This window comes from Oncorhynchus clarkii, chromosome 25 (genome assembly GCF_045791955.1).
Source record: "Oncorhynchus clarkii lewisi isolate Uvic-CL-2024 chromosome 25, UVic_Ocla_1.0, whole genome shotgun sequence".
Lineage (NCBI taxonomy): Eukaryota > Metazoa > Chordata > Actinopteri > Salmoniformes > Salmonidae > Oncorhynchus > Oncorhynchus clarkii.
Window position 1 is genome coordinate 9,772,046 of NC_092171.1, and position 20,504 is coordinate 9,792,549.

At 41.1% G+C, this 20,504-nt stretch overlaps 1 protein-coding gene across 1 annotated transcript in view; it reads right to left on the reverse strand.

The window, feature by feature from the left end:
- The window catches only part of LOC139384171 (membrane bound O-acyltransferase domain containing 2a), a 187,583-nt gene that overhangs the window by 142,458 nt on the left and 24,621 nt on the right, over window positions 1-20,504 (reverse strand). The gene's annotated exons all lie outside the window — the stretch shown is intronic.

The following is a 20,504-nucleotide window of genomic DNA, read 5'->3' on the forward strand; positions in this document are numbered from 1 at the left end:
TGCTCTTTCAAGGATGAACCGAGATCCACGCCAACACACCCACACAGTGCATAGCCCATCTTATCGATTGCAGCAGGCAGAACTATTGCAGGAGCCGCCGGGCTGCTAAAGTCAACAACAGGGACAGCAACGATCGGTTACACCTGGTCACCTATTACCTTTCAGTGATTCCCGGCACCCAAAAGCAAAGAGACAAAGTGTGCATAGTAACTGTGGCCACACATCCAATCTACAATGAGAAATGACTAGTTGTTTTCCCATTCCCATGCACAATAGAGTATTCCAAAAGGACTGCTATGGTACAATGCAATTATTCTTCAAGATTATATATACACACACACACACACATAGATATATAAAAATGTCTATTATTTATTTATTTACCTAGGACTGAGACTAGGCTATTTAGATAATGTGTGTGTGTGTGTGTGTTACTTTGCTTGATGTGCGTGTCCACTCCACCGCAGCCTCATCCATCGGTTCCTCTCATCCTCCAGTGTTTCCACGGTGAATCTCATTCTTCACTTGAGGGGGGGGGGGTGCACACACGCCTCTGTTTTGACGGCCCGGGCACCCAGATTGAATTTGGAACGCTTTTCAGGTTTGCCATCGGCTTACTGTACGTCCAACACTATTCCCCCACCACCACCCTTGTTCACTTACCCATCTAAGTGCCGCGCTACGTTGTCCGCGCATTGCTCAAGGGGAAGATGCCGAAGCAAGACTGAGGAAAAAAATTGACAAACTGATCCCGAGCATCTCCTACTTGATTCTGCTCACTAGTACAACTGTTTTTTTATACACACACACACACACACATGACTAATATACTGTGGATTTGAAACCACTATGGAGAATGTACGTAGGTTAACATTTGACAGACAAAATGGTATTCATCTACAAAACAATGCCCCCTGCCACACAAGCAGTTGAGTAAATGAACAGAGTCACTGGAACCAAATGGGCGGTAAATAGCACAGAGGGGGAGGACACGGCCCCGTTTCATTCCCTAAAGTGTGGTCTCGGAGCGCGGGGTCAAAGCAGCTTTACCAGGCACTACCCAGATTGACTGGGGCTGGGTAACAGTAAGAATGGAAGCCCCCATGATTATGATCAGCACGGTTTGATAAGCCATAAGGTGTGAGTTAGTGATACAAAAAATACACACACTATCAACAACAAATGTAAAATAAAGAAATTAAGAAGTATCAGAATGAGATAGATATCTATTTTTCACACAATGAGGTGTATAGACAGTATATGAAAAGAAGTGTAGTGTACTCTCTCTCTCACTCTCACACACACACACACACACACACACACACACTGGCCATGTTCTGTTATAATCTCCACCTGGCACAGCCAGAAGAGGACTGGCCACCCCTCATAGTCTGGTTCCTCTCTAGGTTTCTTCCTAGGTTTTGGCCTTTCTAGGGAGTTTTTCCTAGCCACCGTGCTTCTACACCTGCATTGCTAGCTGTTTGGGGTTTTAGGCAGGGTTTCTGTACAGCACGTTGAGATATCAGCTGATGTACGAAGGGCTATATAAATACATTTGATTTGATTTACTTTAGTTTATTTAGTCAATATCTTCTTAACTATTTCTTGAACTGTATTGTTGGTTAAGGGCTTGTACGCAAACATTTCAAGGTAAGGTCTACACTTGTTGTATTCGGCACATGTGACAAATACAATTTATTTGATTTGAAAGTGGGTGAAAAAGTATGGCAACATTAAAGTGAACAGTGTGTGTGTGTGTGTGTGTGTGTGTGTCCCCGCCCGCCTGTCCGCCCATCCGTCCGTCCCCGCCCACCGTCCTCCCGCGTCAGTCCCCGCCCAGCGTCGTCCGCCCCCCATCACTAGTAGCCGTTCAGTGTCGACACACCGACAGCGACTTTAGCTGAGACGACACCATTGAGCACAGAAGCAGTGACATGCATAACAAAACATCCGTCTATTTTCAGTTAGCTCATGGCAGCAACTGCATTTTACAGAATACAGTAGAATCATTGTACTTGTAATTTGCACCTAGGCAATCTAGGTTGTCCCTGTAGATTGAGAAAATGAACAACTAAGAAAGAATTTCTCTGACTTCTCAAACCCCGGCCTGGTCGGTTTGCTTCGCAAGCGTTCCCGGAAATCTCGCGGCGTTGCGCCTCTGGGTTTAGAACCGGTGTCTCGACTCTGTTGAGACTGACTGTGCATTTTGAGTTAAAAGGGAGAGCTTCGGTTTGGCTAACAGATGTAGCGACAGTTTGCGGCTGCTGGCGGTAACCACTCGTGGCATGAGCCTGAGTATCATATCAGCACATATTTACAGTACACAGAGGTCCTTTGTCTCTTCAGGCACAAACAGTAGGGCGAAAAGCACAAACGGTAGGACGAAAAGCACAAACAGTAGGGCGAAAAGCACAAACAGTAGGAAGAAAAGCACAAACAATGGCGGCGCGGACTTCTTGTTGTCCTCCCACTTCTATTGTTATCGGTATCATTGTTTGGGGAATGAATGCTTTCTGGTGCTAACGAGGCGATAATTAGGACGTGGATAGGGTGAAGGGCCGTTTGGTCTACATTATGGAGGGAAAGGGAGGTGGAGAAGAGAACAGTTTTGCTTTGAAGCGATCATTTGTAAAAGTGGTCAAACATTTGAGTCATGATCACTTTCTAAGTCAAAATGCAGCTCAGATTTTTAATTTTACCTTACTTAAAAATAAGCCTATGCAACATTAACCCATTAAAAACAATACTGTAGCAGTGAGGTTCGTGCAGTAGACTGTGGGCCCAATACATTATCACCGCATCCTGGCCTTGCTTGAACTGCCCTGCCAATGGATTGTTGTACGGACCATGTAAAAAAATATATTTCATATTTGGAGGTAGGCTATATGATCACACCGGTAATAGTTCAGTTGCTGCATTACTTGTGATGCACAGCTGAGTGAGCATATTTAAATAAATATTTAAATAAATTAGCTTTAAGTTTTACTGAGCTGATGGGGCCTGTCCCGCCGCTGACCCTGGCCAAAACAGGCACACAGTCTACCAGCTGTTGGCAAAACTCGAGTCGCACCACATTATTTCTGCCTCACTCACAAATTCATGGTGTTACTCCAAGAACAGAGAAAGTGAAATATTCCTCGATTAAAAAAAAGACCCAAGCAGCTAATAATAACGCAAGCCTACACTTCCCGACTCATTTCAGCTGCAGTGCTGGTTGTAGCGCGAGTGGAAGTAGGAGGATTTTAAGTGTATTTTAATGCATATAAAAAGTGAAAAGTTTTTTTAAGTGTTGACAACGCTGAGTATGAACTTAAACTCGGTCATAAAAACAGCATCTATATTACAGTATTCGTTGACAGTCTCTCAGGACGTGGTTTTAAAAACATTTTGAAATCTCACAGTATCAACTTTGCTGTAGCTTTCTTTAACGCCTGCTACGTTACTGCAGATACTAAATCGAAGCCATTCGATTGGACAGCGGTAGGCCTATATGGTATAACCGATGGCCGGGAAGGTTTGTACCTTCAGACAAATGAAATGGTTCCTAAATAAATAAACGGAACACTTCACCTACCTGGTGCGCAGGGCAGCTGAATCGGGTGCACCTACCGGCAATAGCGAGACAGCAACAACAACAACAACAAACAGGAACGCAAGGCTTTACCGGGGTTGTTTTTTTACAGAAACATTTGGCAAGCGACTAGGAATGCCTTGGAGATCGACCAGTTGGTTAACCGGTTATGGCTGCATCCCTTTGTTCTCAATTTCCACCTGAAGACCTACCCAAATCTAACTGCCTGTAGCTCAGACCCAGAGGCAAGGATATGCATATTCTTGGTATCATTTGAATGGAAACATTCTGAAGTTTGTGGAAATGTTAATTTAATGTAGGAGAATATAACACAGTAGATCTGGTGGAAGAAAAGAGAAAGAGCAAACGTTTTCTGTTTTTTTATTGTTGTAGCATCATCTTTCACATGTACTAGAAAAGCCACCCAGTCAGATAGGATGCTGGATATAATTTTGATGGATAACACAAGAGGGCAGCTGTAGGTGTGCAAAGTTTCAGACTGATAACTTCAGGAATGGGTGAGCTACATGACATTTTGCATGAAGTCACCCAGGTATCCCACACAAGTTGTCCAAATGTACCCAAGTGGCCGAATTGGTGAAATGACCTAACTATACACACACACACACACACACACACAACAGTGCAAATAACTATATACAACATATCAAAAAGGAATTCTAACACACACACACACACACACACACACACACACACACACACACACACACACACAAAAAAAAAAAAAAGTTAAAAAAAATTATTAGAAAATAAATGTATAGAAAAAAACACAAAAAAAAAAACTGTACACCCTTTGGAAGTCCTCGACACAATATTTTGCTGCCTGTGCCATGTCCCACAGCAGTCTCTTTTCTGATGTAAAGCAGAGGCAAACTGAACAAGTGGTGCAGCTCATGCGACACAGAACACAACGACGCCTCCATGCTGTCCCCTTTTGGCCCTGATGCACAGTCATGCCTGCAGTAATGAACTGTGGCATATGAACACCACTGGGGGCACAGGTAGAGCTGTCAGCTTGGCACCGGGGGCTCCCAGTCGGAGTCGCTATCACTGTGAAAGAAAACATTAAAACAATATTTGTATTGTATGAGCCTTTTATCATCACATAAAATAAACATATGTATTTTATAGAGCGGAGGGAACAGTCACTAAGGTGAAGTGCTGTTCCATTCAACTCCGGCCATTGTTGTGGGCCTGCCCTCCCCTGAACAGCACCCAATGGCTATTTCATATGGAAATGGGGAGGAGAGCAGGCGCAGTGGCCGTGTGTGTGTTTGCAGTTCTACTCCATTCCATTTAAATAAAAAAATGGAAAATATATACACTGCTCAAAAAAATAAAGGGAACACTTAAACAACACAATGTAACTCCAAGTCAATCACACTTCTGTGAAATCAAACTGTCCACTTAGGAAGCAACACTGACTGACAATACATTTCACATGCTGTTGTGCAAATGGAATAGACAACAGGTGGAAATTATAGGCATTTAGCAAGACACCCCCAATAAAGAAGTGGTTCTGCAGGTGGGGACCACAGACCACTTCTCAGTTCCTATGCTTCCTGGCTGATGTTTTGGTCTCTTTTGAATGCTGGTGGTGCTTTCACTCTAGCGGTAGCATGTGAAGGAGTCTACAACCGACACAAGTGGCTCAGGTAGTGCAGCTCATCCAGGATGACACATCAATGCGAGCTGTGGCAAGAAGGTTTGCTGTGTCTGTCAGCGTAGTGTCCAGAGCATGGAGGCGCTACCAGGAGACAGGCCAGTACATCAGGAGACGTGGACGAGGCCGTAGGAGGGCAACAACCCAGCAGGAGGGCCGCTACCTCCGCCTTTGTGCAAGGAGGAGCAAGAGGAGCACAGCCAGAGCCCTGCAAAATGACCTCCAGCAGGTCACAAATCTGCATGTGTCTGCTCAAACGGTCAGAAACAGACTCCATGAGGGTGGTATGAGGGCCCGACGTCCACAGGTGGGGGTTGTGCTTACAGCCCAACACCGTGCAGGATGTTTGGCATTTGCCAGAGAACACCAAGATTGGCAAATTCGCCACTGGCGCCCTGTGCTCTTCACAGATGAAAGCAAGTTCACACTGAACACGTGACAGACGTGACAGAGTCTGGAGACGCCGTGGAGAAAGTTCTGCTGCCTGCAACATCCTCCAGCATGACCGGTTTGGCGGTGGGTCAGTCATGGTGTGGGGTGGCATTTCTTTGGGGGGCCGCACAGTCCTCCATGTGCTCGCCAGAGGTAGCCTGACTGCCATTAGGTACCGAGATGAGATCCTCAGACCCCTTGTGAGACCATATGCTGGTGCGGTTGGCCCTGGGTTCCTCCTAATGCAAGACAATGCTAGACCTCATGTGGCTGGAGTGTGTCAGCAGTTCCTGCAAGAGGAAGGCATTGATGCTATGGACTGGCCTGCCCATTCCCCAGACCTGAATCCAATTGAGCACATCTGGGACATCATGTCTCGCTCCATCCACCAACGCCACATTGCACCACAGACTGTCCAGGAGTTGGCGGATGCTTTAGTCCAGGTCTGGGAGGAGATCCCTCAGGAGACCATCCGCCACCTCGTCAGGAGCATGCCCAAGCTTTGTAGGGAGGTCATACAGGCACGTGGAGGCCACACACACACTACTGAGCCTCATTTTGACTTGTTTTAAGGACATTACATCAAATTTGGATCAGCCTGTAGTGTGGTTTTCCACTTTAATTTGGAGTCTGACTCCAAATCCAGACCTCCATGGGTTGATAAATTTGATTTCCATCGATCATTTTTGTGTGATTTTGTGATTTTGTTGTCAACACATTCAACTATGTAAAGAAAAAAGTATTTAATAAGAATATTTCATTCATTCAGATCTAGGATGTGTTATTTTAGTGTTCCCTTTATTTTTTTTGAGCAGTGTAGTTATTCGTTTCAAAATGTATACCTTCATGAATTTGGCCACTTGGGTACATTTGGGCTACTTGTGTGTGACACCTGGGTGACTTCATGATAAATGTCATGTAGCACACTCATTTTGGAAGTTATCATTCTGAAACTTTGCACAAGAACTGTTGCCCTCTTGTTTTTCACTGAAACTGTCCCCATCATCCTATCTGAATGTTTGTTTTATCTTGTTCATTTTAAAGATACATTTTTATTTTTGTATGTTTTTTTTCATTGTTTTATCTAAACCAGATTCTCCTACATTCAATTCACATGTACACAAACTTCAGCATGTTGTCTTTCAAATGGTACCAAGGATATGCATATCCTTGGTTCTGCGCCTGAGCTACAGGCTGTTAGATATGGGTGTCTTCAGGCGGAAATTGCACAAAGTAGGGGGGGAGCTGTAAGAGGTTTTAAGCTATAGAAATGGATTTTATCAAAGAAAACGACACTTCATTTGATCACTGGGACCCTCAGGAAGAGAAATAAGAACAAGATATCAGAATGTAAGTCATAATTTGACCTTCAGATGTGAATGTGTAAACTGCCATGGCGGAAAATGTTTGGTGTTGATTGCTCTTCTCAAACAAACGCATGGTATTTGTTTTCTGTAATAGCTATTTTAAAATCGTAAAACGTAGTTTGATTACCAAGATTCTAATCTTTTGAAGGGTGTAAGACACTTGCATTTTCAAGAATGTTTAATGTTACGACGTTGTATTTTTAGTTGTCACTGAAATTTCCCCTGATGTTGATCCCTGTACAGGGATCGCAGCCATAAGAGGTTTTAAAGTTGTGACATTTCCCACAAAATACACTAAAGCTTTTACCATGTCGATAACATTGCCTTGCCTATATATGGTTTTATTGCCATCCATCTATTTGACACTTTATGGCTCTCAACAGCAAAGATACAAAAGTTGGGTTTGTTTGCAGACTGCTGCTATATAACCCAGAGGTGAAAGCCAAGTATATGTCTTACGCAAATGATGTTGAGAAATTGAGCCGGTATCGATCATTAAGAGACTGTATCACACAGAAACGACAGTACTGTATTGTCAGCTAGAGTCCCTGGCCAATCCACTGTTGGCATGACTCCCATACAGGGAACACCTCTTCTATAGGCCAGTCCCTGGCAGACAAGCACACAAAGGCAGCAGGATACAGGGAGATGTCTTGCCACCACCACCACACACACACACACACACACACAGGTAAATCACTCAACCCATTTGCAACAGCTGTACCAATAATCGAAAGTGTTTCAGTTACACAAGCTCTTTTCGCATCTTCCTTGAAAGCAGGTCATTCTCAAAGTGTGTGTATAACAATGATTACATGGATACAATTCAAGACCAAACATTGGTTAAGCTCTGTGCCATCACTATTAACAGTGTATATCGAAAAGAGAACCTGCGCGCTAGGAGAGTGGCTTAGCTTACGACGATTCAAGAGAACCTGCGCGCTAGGAGAGTGGCTTAGCTTACGACGATTCAAGAGAACTTCTGATAGTTTGAATGCTACACTTCACAGCTTGTTTGAATGCACACACACACACAGAGTTCAGAAAACAACAAGTGTGTCTCAAACGTGATCTTAGTTCAAGTGTTGAGGACACAGTGTTTGCCTATGTTTTTTCCTGAACTTTTGGAAGCATTATGGTAAAGAATGGAACTCCACCAAAACAATGGAAACATGTGAGGGAAAGATCCCAAATCTCCTCATTGCCCTACAGAAAAATTAGCCTACATTTAGACTATTGTTTGTGTGCATATCACACTATGTCGATGTCCAAATCTGAGTATAATTCTTGTATGGATGTCAAACCTAATGCATGTTCACCTCATCGTCCGCAATCAACTGCATTAGAGTTTTTTAAAGACCGACTACCACCAAGATGTTTCTATGCTAGCTATGCTACCAGCTTATACGAATGGGAGTTAGCATTTAGCAGTCACTTCTTCTAAACCAAAAAAAGGGACTACTTCGAAATGTTATGTGGCGAAAAACAGCTAAATAGACACAAATCGGACTTCAGTAAGCACGTCATGACAGATTTGACAAAAAGATCAGATTAGATCAGATTTGTTGAATGTGCGCCAATCTCACGTCCTTCTATCGCCCCCACAGTCTGCGTACCATTGACCCCTTTCCCACACCTAGCCATGTTGTCCCCTATTGAGTATCTTATTGCTATGGAGCCCTGTGCCATTGTTAAAACGGAAAGTAGTTAGAGCGTCGTCAGGAAATTAAATGGCCTCCTTTTACAACAAGTGGTACCTGCGGAATGGAAAAAACTGCACGACTGACAAGTATGTATGTGAGCGAGTGAGTGAGTGAGTGAGTCTAAGGAACAGTACTCTTTCCCTCCACCACTCCAAGAAACAGCCCTAGTCATTACCATGGAGCAACATTTACCCTGCACAACACACCATATGACACATTAAATGTTTTTTTTTTAAATCACACTTCTAAAGCTAGCATAAAAACACAAACTCCTCTTTGATTCCTCACTAGGTCAGTCGAAGGTGCACACAGACCGCTCTCCAACGGCTGTTGATGACATAAGTGACCCTTAATTACGCTACTCTAAAAAAATATATATATTCAAACCAATACAATACCATCAATGGAAAGCTGCTGAGCAACGACTGCATACAAATGAGGACTGGCTCTGAACGCAAGAGTTGTTGCATTTACAGTGTCCCTACACAATGCTTGGTTCAGAGCTAACGGAGAGCGAGAAAGGAGGAAAGATGACTGCGCTCTGCTCCTCCCAGGCCTCCACACTTCCCTCCACCCCCTCCCACCCCAGAGCCATCTGGCTCCCTCCACTTCTACACGACAACTCCAGCTGATGAGCTAAATTAAACCTGAGATTTAAAATAAAAAGGGACGAGAGTGAGAGGAATGGGGGGGGGGGACAGAACTGCCGTGACAGAGGGAAGCGAAGATCGACTACAGGGAAAGACTGAGAAAGAAAATAGACAAGCGTGAGACAAGAATTAGTAAAGAGTGACAGAGGAACACGTACAGTAGAGGGACAGCCCTAAGGGGTTGATCGTGAGACTGCACCGACTGACAAATGTCTCCTGCGGTTTCCATAATGAGTTTCAGGAAGGCTGCTTATCTGAGCCACTCCATGCAGACTCCCTCCTCAGTCAGCTACTCGGTCGCTTTTTAAAGCACCGCCCTACTTCAGGAGAAAAAAAAACAAAAAACAGGCTGACACAGGAGTTCCTCAGCTTAACGCCAGTCAGCACTAATCGCTAACTAGCGATTCCACTGTAGGCTAACATCTGCATGCTGTCGCCTGTCTGTCTCCACTGAGACCAGTTAGCTAGGGCCCTGCTCCTCACAGATAGAGCCTTTCCAACAGACGGCTTAAGTAAGCGGGTGAAGGGAGTCAATCTCAGTCTAGGTGGATCAGACTCAACTGAAGCCTTGGAGAAAAAGTAGAGGGCTAGGAATGACATCAGCTCCGAAATGTGCACATACACTATATCCACAAAAGTACGTGGATTAGTGGATTCGTCTATTGCAGTCACACCAGTTGATGACAGATGTATAAATTCGAGCACAGAGCCATGCAATCTCCATAGACAAACATTGGCAGTAGAATGGAAGAGCTGAAGAGCTCAGAATTGCAAAGTGGCACCATCATAGGATAGCACCTTTAAAACAAGTCAGTTCATCAAATTTCTGCCCTGGTCGACTGTAAGAGCAGTTATTGTAAAGTGGAAACGTCTAGGAGAAACAACGGCTCAGCCGCAAAGTGGTAAGCCACACAAGCTCACAGAACCCCGAGTGCTGAAGCGCGTACAAATGGTGTGTCCTCGGTTGCAACACTCACCACAGAGTTCCAAACTGCCTCTGGAAGCAACGTCAGCACAATAACTGTTCGTTGGGAGCTTCATGAAGTGGGTTTCCATGGCCGAGCAGCAGCACACAAACCTAAGATCAGCATGCGCAATGCCAAGCGTCACGGCTGGAGTGGTGTAAAGCTCACCACCATTAGACTCTGGAGCAGGGGAAACACGTTCTCTGGAGTGATGAATCACGCTTCACCATCTGGCAGTCCAATGGATGAATCTGTTTGGTTGATGACAGAAGAACGCTACCTGCCCCAATGCAGAGCCAACTGTAAAGATTGGTGGAGGAGGAATAATGGTCTGGGGCTGTTTTTCATGTTTCGGGCTAAGCCCCTTAGTTCCAGTGAAGGGAAATCTTAAAAGCTACAGCATACAATGATATTCTAGATGATTCTGTGCTACCAACTTTGTGGTAACAGTTTTGGGAAGTCCCTTTCCTGTTTCAGCATGACAATGCCCCCGTGCACAAAGCGAGGTCCATACAGAAATTGTTTGTCGAAACCGGTGAGGAAGTACATGACTGGCCCGCACAGAGCCCTAACCTCAACTACATCAAACACCTTTAAAATGCCTTGGAACGCTGACTGCGAGCCAGCTCTAGGGAATACAATCACTAAGTAGTACATGGAGTCCACGGTGGTGGCTCGCAGTCTACTGGTGAGTGTTATTCAGTGGGTAGAGTCGACAACGATTCCAATAGTAGTGGTCAAGACACTAGACTTTTGAGATGCCTATTTTAAATGAAACCCTGGCTGGCAATGGGCGCCAAGGCACAACCCTTTATTTCACATTTAATTAAAACTGACGCATTTGACGAGGTTCATTGGCACAGTACGCAAGTACACGTATTCACTGTAAAAGTAGACAAATGTACGCCATTCACAAAATGTATACGCTGCATTTTGTTTTAAGGATTCGTTCATACAAACCTGCTGTTCAAACAGCACCTGTCAAACTGCCATAGTATCAGAGGACATTGGAGTGAAACTCATACTGGCTACAATTGTTACTTTAGTCTCACGTTTAAAAAAATAATAATACTGACATGGCAGAGTCGCACGGAACACAAATGACAGATGTGGTGTTTTACCCTCGTGCACATATTACGTTACCCGACCTCCCCCTATCAAACTAATCCCGTCCCAATAAAGCAATTATCTGGCATTCTGCCAGTCAGCTTCAAGTGACGGAGATACAGATGTGGTCACAGATGCCTACATAGGAACGGTGTGTGTGTGTGTCTTTTACACAGCTATTTTGGATCAAAGGAGCAGGTGATAACTGCCTCAATTACAGGTGATCAGATGTCACATTCCATTAAATCAGTTGTCATTCTTACTTACTTGGCAGTCATGACTAAGAATTACCCTGTAATCAACAGGTATAATTACATTACTGAGAGGACAACAGATTTGCATTTTGTGCAGAGAGAATTTCCTTGCATCTCATGAACGGAGAAGAGCTCTTTGAAGGAAGACTCAGGTGATCTTATGAAACGCTTCTCATTTGAATATTGTGAAGTTACATTTTTTGGACAAGGAACAGACAGTCTGCTAAGCTGTCTGCGCTCGGTCCTAGCGCAGAGACATTTAGATTTGCCATTTGTGAACACTAAATGCCAAAAGCCCTGGTTACTCTGCCTGAAAGGGCATCTGTAACTACATACAAAAAAAAAAAAACTCTGGTTGCGTCAACATTCAGCAAAACATAGCCTGGATCCATTTGAGAAACCATAAAGAGATTCAGCACCAATAACTTAATATTCTACGACGAAGAGCGGTTGAAGTTGTGTTTTCAAAGCGCCCGTTACGCTAAACGGTGTTTGCAAACAAAAGCCCCACAAGGTTAAGCTGCACTTAAAGAGGAGAAGCTTGTCACCTGGGGGTGGGATGCTTAAGGCGTTCTTCACACACGCTAAACAAGAGACTGGGATATTCAAGCCTGAAGTTTTAAAAAGCCAAGAGACTGCAGCATTTATTCACTTGATCCTCATCTGGAGCTCTTGTATTGTTTAATCTGATATGTTGTATTGTTTAATCTGATATGTTGTATTGCCTGTTTAATCTGATATGTTGTATTGTTTAATCTGATATGTTGTATTGCCTGTTTAATCTGATATGTTGTATTGCCTGTTTAATCTGATATGTTGTATTGCCTGTTTAATCTGATATGTTGTATTGCCTGTTTAATCTGATATGTTGTATTGCCTGTTTAATCTGATATGTTGTATTGCCTGTTTAATCTGATATGTTGTATTGCCTGTTTAATCTGATATGTTGTATTGCCTGTTTAATCTGATATGTTGTATTGCCTGTTTAATCTGATATGTTGTATTGCCTGTTTAATCTGATATGTTGTATTGCCTGTTTAATCTGATATGTTGTATTGCCTGTTTAATCTGATATGTTGTATTGCCTGTTTAATCTGATATGTTGTATTGCCTGTTTAATCTGATATGTTGTATTGCCTGTTTAATCTGATATGTTGTATTGCCTGTTTAATCTGATATGTTGTATTGCCTGTTTAATCTGATATGTTGTATTGCCTGTTTAATCTGATATGTTGTATTGCCTGTTTAATCTGATATGTTGTATTGCCTGTTTAATCTGATATGTTGTATTGCCTGTTTAATCTGATATGTTGTATTGCCTGTTTAATCTGATATGTTGTATTGCCTGTTTAATCTGATATGTTGTATTGCCTGTTTAATCTGATATGTTGTATTGCCTGTTTAATCTGATATGTTGTATTGCCTGTTTAATCTGATATGTTGTATTGCCTGTTTAATCTGATATGTTGTATTGCCTGTTTAATCTGATATGTTGTATTGCCTGTTTAATCTGATATGTTGTATTGCCTGATATGTTGTATTGCCTGTTTAATCTGATATGTTGTATTGCTGATATGTTGTATTGCCTGTTTAATCTGTTTAATCTGATATGTTGTATTGTTTAATCTGATATGTTGTATTGCCTGTTTAATCTGATATGTTGTGATATTGCCTGATATGTTGTATTGTTTAATCTGATATGTTGTATTGTTTAATCTGATATGTTGTATTGTTTAATCTGATATGTTGTATTGTTTAATCTGATATGTTGTATTGTTTAATCTGATATGTTGTATTGTTTAATCTGATATGTTGTATTGTTTAATCTGATATGTTGTATTGCCTGTTTAATCTGATATGTTGTATTGCCTGTTTAATCTGATATGTTGTATTGCCTGTTTAATCTGATATGTTGTATTGCCTGTTTAATCTGATATGTTGTATTGCCTGTTTAATCTGATATGTTGTATTGCCTGTTTAATCTGATATGTTGTGGGCCTAACTGTCACCTTGGCAATCACAGCGGATTACCAGGATGTCATTTAAATGGTGCTCATGCTAAAGACACCCTTGATTAGGCAAATTATCTTGGCTCGAAAGGTTATTTGTCAATTAACCGGCGTGCCAGGAAGGCACGGAGATGAGTGAGAAATTACCAGTTAGAACACATCTAGCTGGTCTGGACAGTAGAGAAAAAGAAAAAAAAACGATTACGAGAAGAGACATTGGTCTCGCTGTAAGGATCTTATGACAGGTTCTCAGACGCTCTAGTTCTTGGGCACAACAAGCAAGGAGACATCACTTGGAGTCGACGGACACCTGGCAGACATACCCCTTCTCTGTTTCTCTGCATATTTGTGTCAGTACTTTAACTTTTCTGTGTACAAGTGTCACGTGAACGTTCAGGCCGTAAAACACTTCCCAAACGCACTCTTCCGCCAAACTGTGAGAGAAAGGACACCTCTCTCGATGTCAGGTGAATTCCTTCAAAGAAAAGCTTTGGCAACAGATTACATACAGTGCTGTGGAAAAGTAATTGCCCCCTTACACTCAATAACTGACTGGAAGCAAATGCTTCCTGTAGTTGTTGATCCGTCTCACACATCGCTGTGAAGGAATTTTGGCCCACTTTTGCATGCAGAACTGCTTTAACTCAGCAACATTTGTGGGTTTTCAAGCAAAGAACTGCTCGTTTCAAGTCCTGACACAATTTCTCAATTGGGATTAGATCTAGACTTTGACTAGGCCTTTCCAAAACTTTAAATTTGCTGCTTTTTAGACATTTTCATGTGTTGTGGATTGTCCTGCTGCATAACCAGCATCAGCTCACAAACGGGTGGCCTGACATTCTCCTGTAGAATTATCTGACAATAGAAGGAACCACGAATTCTGCTCTAAGGCAAGTCGTTCTGAGGCTGCAAAAGCATCCCCAAAAATAGAGAAATATCTGAAAGGGCACAGCACTGTAGTTCAGTGTGAGACGAATGGCAAAACTTGGTGTACAAACGCACTTATGAAGGAGAAAAACTGAAGCATTTAACAATGAGCCTTTGCTATTACTTGATCTGCCTTGAACAATAATGTGAACACGCATCTCCCCGATCACATTACAGTCAGCAAGAGGGAATTCTTCTGCATGGGGAAACAATGTGAACTATGCAGTTTGGGCTGACTGCCGGTCAAACCTTATCAAAAACAGACTGCTGAGGCCTGCAACTCTAGAATACAAAAGGAAACAACTCATTCTGGAAGCAGCACTTGGAAATATACTTTCACAACACAATTGTCACAACACAATCTGCAGGATTTTTTTTGTCTTCGCTAGAGAGACCACAGTTGCAATTAGCCTTATAAAAAGTAAGATCCAGGAAAGGCCTGTGTGCACGGTCCAAATGGCAGAAAAGGACAATAGCTAACAATGGCCGCCCCACAGCTTTACCCACATCCGGCATTCATAAGTCATTCAGCGGTCTAGGGCATGCTTTTATGACTAGGCAGTAGCTGGCCTTGTTAGGAATAGCAAACAATCCTAGCTTTCTTTGCCCCCCCTCCCCTCAGTGCAGGCCTATACACCACGTGGATTTTAATTGTGCAAAGGAGGAGCTCTCATGCAACTTGCATCCAAGCAACGAGCATGGAAAGAAGCAGCGTAGAAGAGCCGACAGGCCAAAATGGTGGTGACAGGAAAGGAGAGTAGTGCCAATGCACAGTATCATTTCAATGACTTGGAAAGGTGCCAGGAGGACCTGGTGTCACTGGACAGGATCAGATATGGCAGAGTTCCATTGGGGCACCCAGGTGTTCCTGTATCAGATCTCCTCTCCTAGTCTCTCTCATTGTGAGGTCATTCAATTCTGAACACTGCAAAGCCCGCAAAATCCAAACAGTTGGGTATAATAATGAAGACGTGTGTGTGTGTGCGTGTGTGTGTGTGCCGTCCCTCCCAGAGAACTGGTCAGTACATAGGGAAGGGGAAAACAGTCTAGAGGAAGTTCCCAGATTTTACAGATGAGATGAGACCTGTGTAAAATATCTATGTAGGTTGACATGACAGGCACAGCTTGTCCCATTAAATTAATAATACAAATTGAGGACTAGCTGATAACTGTGAAACAAACATTCTGGATAATATAGAAAATCTGGAACTATTTATTGATCAGCATTTTGATATGCTCGAAAAATATACATTGAAGTGAACAAGAGAAAACCTTTCTTTGAGTTCTGCGAGCGAAACTGAAGGGAAGCCACTGTCTAAAATAAAAAATGTAACATTGGAGGGGGGAGTTTTTATAACAGTCTCCAGAAGATAAGAGCATTGCTTACAAGCATGAGAGCAGTTTTTTTTTAAACTGGGTTTATTGCCTGAGCTACTGGGGGAGGTTGAGGCCTTAAAGCAGGAATGGATTATAGTAATAAAATGGAAGAAATACGAGCAGAAAATAAGATGTCGAAAACTACCGTGGACTCACTAAAAAGGCACTAGAGGCACTACGGAGGAAAAAGACAAGGTGTTTATGAAACTTCATCTCAAGATGACAAACAGGTGGAAACAATTGATTGTCCATAACTTAAAATAAGGTTGGACTTATGGTAATGCAGAATGGGTGTGATGAACTTATCCTTTGTCTATTTAGGCAATATGGGACTTTGGACTACATGGACTTAAAAATCAGGTTTTGATTTAGGTGAAGGTGTAAGGCTGACCTTTCTTTATGATTGCTTCTTTATTTAATGTGAAGAATGTACATTGGTATTTCTAAGGTTGTTTTTTTGTTTGATATGACCTAATTGTAGAGGTTGGGTATATTATAAATATCCCTCGTTTACGGATGTGAATCGGAAAGATTAGCTTTTACGATAAAACTTTATAAATAGATTTATTGTAGGACTAGGATAAAGGATTACAGAATTTAAAACCTGCCTAGGTCCTATTGGAATAGGCCTATACGATCCTAAAATAATTGGTATAATTACCCTTTTACATTTAAACATTTTTAAACCTCAACATAAAAATGTAAAAACCGTAAAGGATGACTGTTCCGATAATACCTAATCCATTTGCCGGTGTGTCAACCGGGTTGTTGTCTCTATTAGTGTGTGGCGGGCTGGTTAACCTCTCGAAGGTATGTGGGACACGAGCGTCCCATCTGGTCAACATCCAGTGAGATTGCAGAGCGCCAAATTCAAATACAGAATTACTCATTTATAAAAATTCAGGAAACAAAACATTTTACATAGATTTAAAGATTAACTTCTTGTGAATCCAACCACGGTGTCAGATTTTTTAAATGCTTTACGGCGAAAGCATACCTTACGATTATTTGAGAACATAGCCCAGTTGACAAATTATTACAAACAGTAAGCAGCCAAGCAGAACCTTTACAAAACTCAGAAATAGAGAAAGTTAATCCCTTACCTTTGATGATCGTCATATGGTGGCACTCAGAAGACATTAATTTACTCAATAAATGTTCCTTTTGTTCGATAAAGTCTCTTTATATCCAAAAACCTCAGTTTTGTTTGCGTGTTTTCTTCAGTAAACCACAGGCTCAAACGCAGTCAAAACAGGTAGACAAAATCCAAATTGTATCCGTATAGTTCATAGAAATATGTCAAACGATGTTTATATTCAATCCTCAGGTTGTTTTTAGCCTAAATGACCTATAATATTTCAATCGGAAAATAACGTTGTCAATATAAAAGGTTAACAAGAAATGCACTCACGGTCGCGCGCATGAAAAAGCTCTGACACGTCAGGGTCCACTCATTCAGACTGGTCTTCCTCCCTCATTTGTAAGAATACAAGCCTGAAACAATTTCTAAAGACTGTTGACATCTAGTGGAAGGCATAGGAACTGCTAATTGAGTCCTAAGTCAATGGATACTGTAATGGCATTGAATAGAAAACCAACAACAAAAAACACTTCCTGAATGGATTGCTCTCAGGTTTTCGCCTGCCAAATCAGTTCTGTTATACTCACAGATGCTATTTTAACAGTTTTGGAAACTTAAGAGTGTTTTCCATCCAAATCTACCAGTTATATGCATATCATATATTCTGGGCCCGAGTAGCAGGCCATTTAATTTGGGCATGCTTTTCATCCACAATTCCAAATGCTGCCCCCTACCCTAGAGAGGTTAACACTTGGATAAACTGATTAAAGTTAATGGTAGAAGCAACAACTGGAAGCACTTCTCTAAACAAGAGAGAGGTATATTATATATTTCTATATAAGCTATTTATGCTACCTTTAATATTCTTGATCCTAATGATATCGGCTAAGGTGTAAAATAGTTCACTTGCTCTGGATTGTCAGTACTGAATGTATTCTTGGCTATCGTGCCATGGCTTTGTCAGAATCGATTGCAAGTTAAACTTGGGTATTCCTTTATGGGCAGTGTGATTCCTAAAACACATTTTTACTTGCAGTCATTAGCGGCCGTTAGAATCTGTTCCTTTTTCCTTATTGTTTTTGTTGGAATACAACAGGATATAATGAGGACTACATATTAAGAAAAAAATGGACTGGTCTTGCAATATATTTAGGTTGTCCTCTTCATTTAAAAAACAACATTTTCAAACCACTGAATCCAATGAAATTAGCAGGCTGGCCTGACATGCTTATAGCCTTGCTAGGACTTTCTAAATATGAGCATGCATTCATAAGACTGTGATGTTATTATTTCTATTAATATTATCTATTATTGTTACAACAACAAAAAAATGACCGTTTCCCTTGTTATTTGGTTAGTTCTCTTAAAATAGCACCCTCATCGATATTTATCTTATGGGAATGACCATATTTCCATCTGGCAGCCAAGGGCTTGCCTAAGGAAGCAACGGTGTGCCTTAAGTCAGGGAGAAGGTCTGCTGGTCTTAGTGACAAACGACCTAGATATGGGGGGAGATTTTAGTGGGGGAGATATTAGGACATTTGGCAGTTTACAAAATTTGCAGCTACAGTATGCTTAACAGTGTAAATATTGTGGTACAGATATATGGACACTTAATCATCATGGTGCTTTTTAATGGTACGTTTACCAACATTGGTTGTGGTAAGTATAATTGAAACTTGGGTATGATTATGGTAAGTTGGGAAATAAGTATAGCCAGTTATAATTGTAATGGCTTAGCAGATCATTAAAAAAAAATACATTTTTACATGGCTAAAAAGAGAAAGAATATCATATCTATTTTTTACAGGAAACTCATTCTACAAATACAGATGAGGTTGGGTGGAAAAGGGGCTGGAAGGGGGAAATATATTTTGGTCATGGTCAAAGAAACTTAAAAGGGGTGATTATACTATTTAATACAAATGTTGATCCAATTGTGCAAAACAGATCCGCAAGGAAGATGGATTATACTAAATATGCTAACGGACCAAAAACAGATCTGGCTAATTAATCTTTATGGGCCAAATAATGATGATCCACACTTCAAAAATCACAAGCAATGAATGAATCTATTATAGTGGTGGGAGAGAATACGGTTTTAAGTATGTCAATGGATCGTAAAGGAAATCACCCTCGAGCACAAGAGGAGATCATGAAGATCATGGCTACATCAGAACTAGTGGATATATGGAGGCTGAAAAACCCTGACCTAGTGAGACATACATGGAGGAGACTTAATCAAGCTAGATGTCTTGATTACTTCCTAGTCTCATTCTGGCTGGCATCAAAAGTATAAAAAGTAGTAATAGGAGACTGAATGGGATTGGACGACCATCTAATTGGCCTCCATAAAAAACTCAGAATTTCCACGTGGACGAGGATATTTAATCAAAGCCTATTGGATGACATTTTGTTCTTAACTAAGACACATTAATTCATAATTTACTTTTTTTGCACAACACAGGTACAGCAGATCCCCTTATTGCATGGGACATTTAAATGTACTTTTATAGGCAATTCAATAAATCATTCAAACAAAAGAGATTAGACTAATAAAGGAAATAGCGGAAGTAACAGCGCAGGTAAACAGTATCATTTTCATTATAATAGATGCACAAAATATGTTAGAGGAAAAACAAAAGAAAGATCAAGTGTAATGTATTACAAAAATAAAGCAAATTGGATAGAATATATATATTTTTTAAATGCACAAAATTTCTCTTGAATCTTCAACATAGAAATTATGCCAAAAAATAATTTACAGAACTCGTTACAAATGAGTCATCCATGATTCACAAAATTATATATTTTTAAAGAAGAAGCAAAATATTTTTAGCATATATGTTCTCTTTTCAGTCTCCTCCATTTCCACTGAATGATGTTAAGGATTGATGTCCTAATAATAATAATAATAATAATAATAATAATAATAATAATAATAATAATGATATAAAATTAACAAAATTACAGAAGAGGATCTGAGGCAATGCAATCTTTTCAGTCTGGAAAAACTCCAGGGCTTGATGGCATAACAAGAGGTATATCATACATTTGATGTACTCAAAGATCCATTATTAGCATGTTTAAATTACTCCTATACAAAACGGTAGACTTTCAGGTACTCAACAAGGTCCGATTTCATTATTACTAAAACAGGACCCAGGTGGTAAGTATAAAGATCCAGTCCGTAAAAAAAAAACTTGAGGCCTCTAACACTTCAATGTTGTGATGCAAAAATCCTGGCGAAATGCATAGCACATAGAATAAAAGGATTTACCAAATATTGTTCATCCTGATCAGACTTTTTTTTTTTTTTTTTTTTACACAACGATATATATATTGGATAATAATAATCTACAATAATTACTTGAAAC